The following is a 10,832-nucleotide window of genomic DNA, read 5'->3' on the forward strand; positions in this document are numbered from 1 at the left end:
GGACGCAATTCCCTCATCAGAGATCAGAGATCTGGATTCAACAGTAAGAATGAGGGTGGGCAAAAATGACATATTTGACAGGCCATTTTATTAGGTACACCCTGCTGAAAAAATGTCCTTAATAGACCCTTTTCACAGTGACGTCATGCAACTTCCGTTCTGTGGTGAAGCAGGGTATCTTTATTTCCGCTTTCTCCGCGAGCAGTGTTTTTACATAGGGAATTCACACAGTCCCTCACCAATCTACCCAAATTTCGTTTGGGAGACGTGCACAGACTGGCACAAAAGCTTTTGGCCACACCAGCCTCCAAACTCCACAAAGATTACAAGTTCTTTGTGGAACAATACCTTTTTGATTATGAAGGTAAGAGCTTTGTCTTCTTAGCTCTGTTGTTAGCATAGATGCTAGGATAATGGTAGCTATGCTACCAACAGGACTTTTGTCATTTATTAGTTTTCTATTTCTCCATTATATTGCTACGCTAGCTTTATTGCTATATGAGCTATTCTGTTTCACAGCTTTTAGCCAATGAGTCACACCAGGGATATAGTTGATGTATAATGTTGAGCCTTTTCATACTTTGTTTTAGAACAGTGTCAAATGCTGTTGGCCACTTGGTCACAGTTAGAGTATGCTGTCACAGCTCTATGAATAAAAATGAGGAGCCTCATTCCCTTCAGCTTTTTCTTTTTGTGTAGTATTTTACTGCGGTTGCAGACTTTGCAGTATCCCACAAAGTTCCTCTGTGGGTTCAGTGTGTTTCTCAGTCTCGTCAGTAGATTTGGAGCCTCAATTAAGAAAATAATTTTGCCCATTCCTGTTAAAACTGCGATAGTTTAGGACATCAAAGACTGAGAAAGACGCTGTCAATAATGTTGCATGCACACTAATAATCAGTTAATTATAGTATTTATGGATTATGCTGCTGTCGGGGCAAACCCCTTGTGTCCTATACTGTTATTTTTCAGGAACTGACCAAAAAAACATGGATTTTAAAAAACTTCAGACATCACACTTCATATATTTTAGTTATTTATTACATAGATACTTCGTAGCAGCTCTGTCCATTTTACCTTTTACCAGTCCTGTTTATCCTGCTGCCTTGCTCCGGTTCCCCTCTGCCTTACAGAAGAGCCTGCTGCCGAGCTCTGGTGGGTTCTCCCCTGAACTGTCAATTCTCTGCCGAGCTGTGGACCCTGATGCCTGTTCCTGGTTCCAAGAAGTCTCTCTCCGGGCCGTCAGCTCCTGCCAACACCATTACCCTGTTCCCGTGCAGTTCTACCTCGCTGGTTACATCACCCTCCATCCCATCAAACCTTCAATAAAGACTTTCATTTTAAGTCCCTTGTGTGTGGTTCTGGGTTCATCCATAGACAAATTAGACTTAGACAACTTTATTTGTCATTTTGTATGCACAGAGTGCGTACAGAACGAAATTTCGTTTGCATACAGCTTGAGAATTACAGTAAATTACAGGATAAAGTGCAGCAGTGATTTAACAGTAAACAATTGAAATGTAAACAATGCAGGAGAAAGAGACAGTGTGCGATCACAGTGTACAGGTAAGTATTTTTAAAAAACATTTGTATGTGCAGAAATTAAGTAATTTCTCAGATTAATTTCCTTTCATTAACAAATTGATTTTGACAGCTCTAATAAAAATTTATGTGGTGACCCACTGAAATTATCTTGGGAAAAGATAAATAAACTTATAACTCAATTATCTTTAAGAAAGAAAGATGGAGTTTAATTTGTTAAAGACCACTTGCAGAAACGTAGGTCTCCTTGGAAGAGAAGTGCTGACTGCAGATGTAAGTGCTGCCGCGAAGGATTTTAAAATTTGGCCCCTCGTCTCTTCTTATTGCCGTCACCCAACGGGCTCCAGTCTCAGCATCAGCCGGGAAGTCGTCAAAACTGAGATATGGAAAGTTTTTTTTGTTGTTCGAACACTGTGGGACGCTGCATTAGCAGTTTCTTTGTGATTGTGCCATGCTTGGTGGATATGATGCTGCTGAGAGATTGACACAAGGAGGACAAGGGGAGAAAAAATAGATTAATTATAATACTTTTTAAAACCTTTATTTAACCAGTTAAACTCCCATTGAGATTAAGATCTCTTTTTCAAAGGTTGATCTGACTAAGAGGTCAGCAGCACATGTCATTACTAATACAGTATAATAAAACAATTTCAGGCTTCTACTTAAAATATACAGTATTTTGCACAAAAACTAAGAAAAAAGTGCATTAATATAAGTGCAAATAATATTATGAAGAAAATTTATAATACACAGAAAATTTAGAAACAGAAGTACTGTCAAATAGACCCACGGTCATTTTTTTAGGAATGAACAAAAAGATTCAAATGGAATAAGATCTTTTTAATTCAGTGACTGCAATTATATATAACACGTCACCATAATAAAGTAAGGGAAACAATGTAGCAGATAAATGTCTCTTTTTTTCACTCAGTGAACAAGATTTATTTCTATAATAGCAAAGCTACAGTAATAATTTTACAACATCTACATCAGATTAATGAAGATCAAAGCTAACAAGCTGCTGCATGTTAGCTTTGATCTTCATGTTACTGTCCTGATCAAAGCATCTATATAACAGCAATGATCGCTACAAATACTAAGGAAAATAAAGATAGTCAATGCGACACATTGTGGTCTCAGTCTTACCTTATGAAATCGCGCTGATTATCAGTGAAACACATCTTCACCTCCCGAATTTTCTATGTAAAAGCATGTAGCCGGAAGTAAAGATACCCTGCTCCGCTCCAAAACGGAAGTTGAGTGACGTCATGTGAAAAGGGTCTATTCTCCCTGTGTAGGTTCATCAAGGTGAGAGAAACACTCCTCAGAAACTGTGGTGGCAACTGGAGTACAGTGAAGTCGCCATATTCAAGAGAGCAGTTTGAGATGGTTTGAGCATTGTCACAAATGCACAGAAGGTTCAAATCAACAAAGTAGTCTCCTTTATTGGAAAAAAATATATATACTCTAATTTCGGAGTGGCACAGCAAGGGTTCATAGCTATATGTACCAGAAAATCTGTTGGCTCTCCTGAAAAGGACTAAGAGAACTATTGTGATTGTGAGAAGTACTCACAGGCTGTTACATTTGGAGAAGAGTGGGGAAGTATTGTCTTCTCAAGAAGTGTTAAACTGGAAAAACTGCTACTAAGACAGACTGAATGCCAGTGCTGAATCACAAAGTGCACTCAGGTTTTAGATTTCTTTTTTTTTTCTTTTTTTGTTGTGGAGGATATATGTCACTTTTCATGTCATCTGATTTAATCTAATCTGATTATGCTAATTTGAATAACTATACAGTATTTTCTTTCTTTTTAAAATTGCTTTTCCCTTACTTGCTGCTGAAACATTGCCCCACTGTGGGACAGCAAAATGTATTTCTATTTCTATAAGAAACAAAGATAACCAAAAAAGATGGAATCTGCCAGAGGTCAGCAAAGCTTACGACAACGTGTGTTAAAAAATAATCAATAAATACTAAAAACTAAAGCTAGATCCAGGAGTTACTGGTAATTGAGACAAGTGAGGTGGCATGTACCCAACCATCTTCTTTACAAAGCTAAAACCATTAACATTCCTCAGTGATGCAGTGCTGTGAAGGATCTGCCATTGTGATCACAAGAAACATGTACTTACTTTAATTGTTACATTGTTTTTATGATGTAATACCAATAATCAGAAATCTTAAGCTACTTCAAATGTGATTAATTATTTACCTTTGTCTGGAGAGTCTAACTGTGATGATGTTCAGTAGAACTGCAAGCCCTACTTCTTTGTTCTTTTACAGTAAGGACCTTTCAGGTAGGTATTCTCCTGTCACTCCTGACACTTTTGTTGTGTCTGAACAAGTTCCATAGAACAAGTATTCAGTTGAGCCTGTTGATCTAGTTTGAGGTGCAACAGACCTGGCTCTAGCTGGAGTCAATGTGATTTCTTGATGCTTTTAAGCTCGGTATCCCGGTATACCGATACATCCACCTCTACAATGAACTGTCTCTCAGCGCGCTGGTGGCACAGCGGGTAGCGCGACCCATGTATGAAGGCCTTAATCCTCGACACGGTCGCCCCGGGTTCGACTCCGACCCACGGTCCTTTGCCGCATGTCTCTCCCCCTCTTCCACCCCCTTCCTGTCAGCCTACTGTGTTTAAAAGCGAGCCACTAGAGGTGTGAAAAAATCTAAAAAAAAAAAAAAAAAAAGAGAGCTATCTATCAGGATATGGTCGGATGGAAGGAGGAGTGCTGGATAATTTGTGCTTCAGAGCAGAAAAGGCCTGATCAGCTTCAAGTGTCCAAAAAAACTGCTTCTTGGTGGGGGTGAGGAACATGTAAGTTTCAACAAACCTGTGATAAAAATTGACAAACCCAAGGAATCGTAAATGTTTTCTGTTAGAGGGGGTAGACCCCCCCAGAACTGCTCAGATCTTCTCCAGGTCTGCCTTCACCTGCCTGCTCTCCAGGATGAATCCAAGAAATGTGACTGAGGGGAATATGGAACTCACATTTCTCTGCTTTTACAAATAACTGCTTTTCCAGCAATCTCTGGAGGACCATCCTGACATGTTTCTTGTAGTCTTCTGTGCTCTTGGAAAAGAGAGGTGATCCTCCTCAGACGCAGCCAGCCAGCTAAATGTACTCTGGCTGACAACTCATCTAGAAGGTCACCCAAAACAAAAACAGCAGCTTAGGAGCTGCAGGACGCAATTCCCTCATCAGAGATCAGAGTTTTAGACTCAACAATAAGAATGAGGCTGGGCAAAAATGACGTCTTTGACAGTTCTGTGGTGCAAGCCACTGCTGATTGAAGGCCTGTCCCACATTTGTCAAAACATCTTAAAGATTGCCAGGGATTTGGGGGGGAATAGTCTTGTGACTGACACGACCCAAGTGGAACTTTTTTTTTTTTGAATGATCTGTGCCCTTTTACATGGCACAGAACTGGCGTAAAACTAACGCAACCTGTTAGTTCAATGTGAGTCAAAACAGGGTGGTGGTAGTGTGATGGTCTGGAGTTCCTTGCTACTTCATGACCTGCCCTAACTGATGAAACATTGAATTATGCTCTCCAGCAGAAAGTCCTGAAAGAGAACATCCGGGCATCAATTTGTGGCTTCAAGCTCAAATACACGTGGGTAAGGCACAACAACAAGTCAGTCTCCGAATGGTTTTAAAAAAAAAATGAAGGTTTGGAATGGCCTAGTCAATGTCCTGACTTAAGTCTAAAAATATTGCATCCATGGTTAAAAACCACCAAGTGCAGCTGTATTAGAACACTTCTAAAAAGAAGACTGGATCTAAGTTACTCCAAGCAATGTAACTGATGTATTGACAGCTTTGCAGATGCTTGATGGTAGTCATTGTTGCTAGACGGGGACAACCTGTTATTATGTTTATGGAGCAATTACGTTTTCCCATAAGGTCAAATTGCTATGTACCTTTTTTCATGTCAATTCAAGTGTCAATTTTTGCTTGTCGGGCCTGGTGCCTATCTCCGGCAGTCACTGCTACAAGCTGGACAGGCTGCCAGTCCATCAAAGGGCAACACGGAGTCACACTGGACAAACAACCATGCGCGCGCACGCACACACACACACACACACACACACACACACACACACACACACACACACACACACACACACACACACACACGGGGGTCATTTTAGAGTTTTTAGATTTTAGATCAATTAACCTAGCCGTCCTGTGTTTGGACTATGAGGGGAAGCCAGAGGACCTGAAGAAAAAACATGCATAAAGAAATACACCAGACTGGGATTCAACCACTTGTTCAATGCACCACGCATTACTCATATATCTCTGTCCGATATTAACAATTAATAATTTGAGACAACTCTTTGTGACAACGAAGCACAAAGAACAGAAATCTGGCCAGGACAAATAGCTTTTTATGGCGCTGGATATCTTTTGATTCCCTATTTTTCTGACTAGTATAGGCGTTCCTTGTTACCGACTTAGTCTACCTGCACAGAAAACACGTTTCTCATCACGCAGCCCCGATGGTGGTCTTTAATCCATGCAAGCCACACAGTTTATTCCTGGATTAGCAGCAGCAGCGGGGATGAGAAGCACAGTATGTCGTGAACCTGTTTATGAGCAGAGATGATTTGTGTGTCTCGCCTTTATGGTCTGCCCCTGCTTCCAATGAGAACACAGACAAGGCACAGGAGAGAGATTCAATTACCAATTACATAAGGCGCTTTCATCAAGGATCTTTCTGAAGTCCATTTGTGATGTTGTGCGTGCGTGTGTGTGTGTGTGTGTGTGTGTGTGTGTGTGTGTGTGTGTGTCTGTGTGTGTGTGTAGGGGTCAGAGGCAGATGCACTGACGCACATCTCTCAGAAAGCAGCGGTCTAACAGGCATCTTGGCAGCGTAAACTGGCCAGGGCTGGTCTTGAGTGGGTTTAACCCCGAATGGGCCTGCGGTCAGCTGTTTGAAGGACTTAATTGCCTTGTTGTGGTACATGGGCTGACCTTATGTTGCTATGATTAGCCGCTGCGACGCTGCGAACGATGAGAGCAGTACTTCGGAGGATCATCAAGTCAATATTAGCTCTATTTTTTTTCTGCAGAGACACCTTGTTCCTCCCTTTGTCTTGGAGTACATTCAAAAACGGAAACTCTGTAAAAAAAAATAGCGGCAATTTCATGAACTGAAATATTAGATGCGAAAATAGACTAGAAAATAAATCAAGTTGCTGCCTTGATTTTTCAAAAAAGATAAACAGCCGTCCGTTGGTTCTAACTGCTTCGTGTTACTAAACCAATCTGGGTGACAATATCCCTGCGACGTGTGCTGGTTATTATAAGCGCACAGACTTTTATTTATGAGGAGGCATTGTAGAAACAATTAGCAATACATAGCAATCCTACCTAATCTGGAAAGATAGTTTATTGTTGTATAAAAAGAGCCTTTGCAGAGTTAGAGCAGCATATTTTTCATCATTAATTGAGGAGAATAAAAATAATCCTAGATTTCTCTTTAGTACGGTTGCTAAACCTACCCAGAGCCACAGCTCTGTTGATCCATCCATTCCCTTAGCTCTTAGCAGCAATTACTTTATGGGATTCTTCATAAATAAAATTGATGCCATTAAAAATAAAATAATTGGCATCCTCCCAAACACGATTACCTCGTCCTCAGTAAGTGAGGCAGCGTTGGAGGAATCCTTAGAACCTGCACAGTGTCTGAACTGTTTAGAAGCAATAGAGCTTTCTGAGCTATCTAAAATCTTAGCTTCATCTAAACCTTCTACCTGCATGTTGGACCCAATCCCAATCAAGTTGTTTAAGGAGGTATTCCCTTTGATCAGTGGCCCTATTTTGGACATGATTAATCTATCCTTAGTAAATGGATAAGTACCACATGCTTTTAAAGTAGCTGTTATTAAATCTTTACTTATGAAACCTTCTATTGATCAAGATCAGTTAGTAAATTACAGACCTATATCTAATCTTCTTTTACTATCTAAAATTATTGAGAAAGTAGTTACTAATCAACTATGTGAACATTTACAAAGTAATGACCTACTTGAGGAGTTTCAGTCAGGCTTCAGAGCTCATCATAGCACTGAAACAGCTCTGGTGAAGGTCACTAATGATATTCTCATGACCTCAGATAATGGACTTATGTCTGTACTTGTCCTGTTAGATCTCAGTGCTGCATTTGATACAGTTAATCACAATATTCTCCTACAAAGACTTGAGCATACTGTAGGGATTAAGGGGAAAGCATTAGGCTCCTTTAAATCCTATCTGTCGGACAGATTCCAGTTTGTTCATGTTAATAATAAATCTTCTTCAAACTCTAGGGTCACTTGTGGAGTACCACAGGGTTCAGTCCTTAGACCAATTCTCTTTACTATATATATGCTTCCAATTGGCAAAATTATCAGACAGCATAGGATTCATTTCCACTGTTATGCTGATGACACTCAGCTATATTTATCCATAAATCTGGATGAATCCAATCAGTTACTTCGACTACAGGCATGTCTTTATGACATCAAAAGCTGGATGACTTTAAATTTTCTGCATTTAAATTCTGACATGACAGAAGTTGTAATCTTTGGACCAGAGTCCTCAAAAAATAAACTTTTTAATCAATCACTTTATCTGGATGGCATTAACTTGGCCTCTGGTAATAAAGTAAAACATCTTGGTGTTATTTTTGACCAAGACATGTCATTTAAATCCCATATTAAACAGGTTTCCAGAGTTTCCTTTTATCACCTCCGGAATATTGCCAAAATTAGAAACATTCTGTCCAGGGATGATGCTGAAAAACTAGTCCATGCAATTGTTACTTCAAGGCTGGACTACTGCAATTCTTTGCTATCAGGAAGTCCACAAAATGCAGTTCGAAGTCTTCAGCTGATCCAAAATGCTGCAGCAAGAGTTCTGATGAAAATTAACAAGATGGGATCATATTTCTCCAATTTTAGCTTCCCTTCATTGGCTTCCTGTTAAATCAAGAATAGAATTTAAAATTCTTCTTCTAACGTATAAAGCTCTTAATGATCAAGCTCCATCATATATCAGAGCTCTGATTACCCCGTATGTTCCTAACAGAGCCCTTCGCTCTCAGTCTGCAGGTCTGCTGATGGTTCCCAGAGTATCTAAAAGTAGAATGGGAGGCAGATCCTTGAGCTATCAGGCTCCTCTCCTGTGGAACCAACTCCCAGTTTTGGTCCGTGAGGCAGACACCCTGTCTACTTTTAAGACTAATCTTAAAACTTTCCTTTTTGACAAAGCTTACAACTAGAGTGGCTTATGTTGCCCTGACCTACCTATGGGGATGTGCTTCTATGGGCTTAGGCTACTGGAGGACATCAGGATCTAGTTTTCTCACTCAATCGAGTTCTACTATTCTTCAATTATGCATTGCTTGTCATCATTTCTGCTTATTACTTTTTGTTCTCTCTCTTTTTTTTTCTTCATTCTAGATACATCTGGTCTGGCGTTCTGTTATCTGAGACATCATCCAGAGAAGACAGCTCACCCGCTATGATCATCTAATATAGAACAAATTACTGGATCAATGTGTGCTTCTGTGCTTTTTTGTCTCTCTTGTTGTGTCTCTGCTCTGTCTTCTGTAACCCCCAGTCGGTCGAGGCAGATGACCGTTCATACTGAGCCTGGTTCTGCTGGAGGTTTTTCCTTCCCGCTAATGGGTAGTTTTTCTTTCCACTGTCGCTTCATGCTTGCTCAGTATGAGGGATTGCTGCAAAGCCATGGACAATGCAGACGACTCTCCCTGTAGCTCTACGCTTCTCCAGGAGTGAATGCTACTTGTCGGGACTTTGAAGCAATCAACTGGTTCCCTTATATAGGAAATTTTTGACCAATCTGTAAAATATGATTGAATTTGACTTTGTAAAGTGCCTCGGGATGACATGTTTCATGAATTGGCGCTATATAGATAAAATTTAATTGAATTGAATTGCCTTGATGAACCTAATGCACAAAATGAAATGAAAAGTTTCTGAAATGATATGTGACTTTATGCAAAATGAGTGCATGAGTTCCTAGAAAAATCAATCACACTTCTCAAATATTTTCGCTTTTGTCACTTTTCAATCACAAACCTCACAATGAAACAGACCAACATTAAGTAATGATTTTTAAGTCTGTTTAATGTTTAAATTTTTTAGTCTAGCTACAGACTACTACTTAATTTTATTGATTGGATTCAGTTTTGGACTTTAGCTAGGCCATCTCAACATAAATGCTTTGATCTGAACCATTGCACTGTTGCTCTGGCAGTTTATTTAGGGTTGAACACTGAATTCAACCCTATTTGCACTGATTATTTTATAAAGGGGTATCAAGTTAAGGGGGTATGATACAATGCAGTCCACTGTCTGATTCTGCAGGACTTTTGTTTTGACACTTTGCTTTTAAATTCTGTGTGTTACTCATGTCAATCATATCGCAGTACATAGCTAGCATTGCCCATTGACCTACCAGGGAAAAACAAGGTATGGGTATGTAGCATTGTGTCATTTTGTGGTGTTGACATTCCTGCACATAGCACTGCCTTGGTACTGTTCAGTAAACAATTGGTTGTATGGTGGATTAGTTGGATTAGCAGAAGGAGATTAAATCACCTGTTGGGAGCCCCTGAAGTTACTTTATGTGTTTAGTGCTGCCTACGCTCTTGTTATATGGGTCAGAGCAGACGTAGTTCTGCAAGGCTGAGATGACTTTGATAAGCCTCACATCATGTGCTCAGTGCCTGAATAAAGGGGGGGCAAAAAGTTCTGTTGAGAACAAAGCACACAAGGGCTTTGCTGGATAGCTAAAGAAGTTGTATTTTCCAGAATAAAGGGTAAATAATGTGGAGCACAACATAACAAACAGCCCCAGGCTTAGTTGTGAATTGTTGTTTCAAATGGTCAGATTTGACAACACAGAGGAAGCATGAGGGCCAATGTTTCCAGAAAGTCTGCTTAAATCATGAGTTTAGATCAGTGAGGCAGAGATCCGTGTAGCATGTGTGGCAAAGCGTTTTTGTAGGTATCCATTTATGCATTTTGTTTCACAGCCCTATACATCCAATCATTCTCTGCGAAAATCTAAAAATACTTGCATGTGAAAACTCTAAGAATATTTTTTGGAAAACATATTGATTACTATATAACAGCAGAAATTGGCACGATTACTAATAAAGAGGTATGCCTTGATTTTGTTCCCTCTCAGCTTGGCCCTGCATGTTTACCCCATTAACATGAAGTGCTCCAGCATAATTCACATTGACTAAATCATCATCAACAATT

The sequence above is a fragment of the Fundulus heteroclitus genome, unplaced genomic scaffold (assembly GCF_011125445.2).
Source record: "Fundulus heteroclitus isolate FHET01 unplaced genomic scaffold, MU-UCD_Fhet_4.1 scaffold_151, whole genome shotgun sequence".
Classification (NCBI taxonomy): Eukaryota; Metazoa; Chordata; class Actinopteri; order Cyprinodontiformes; family Fundulidae; genus Fundulus; species Fundulus heteroclitus.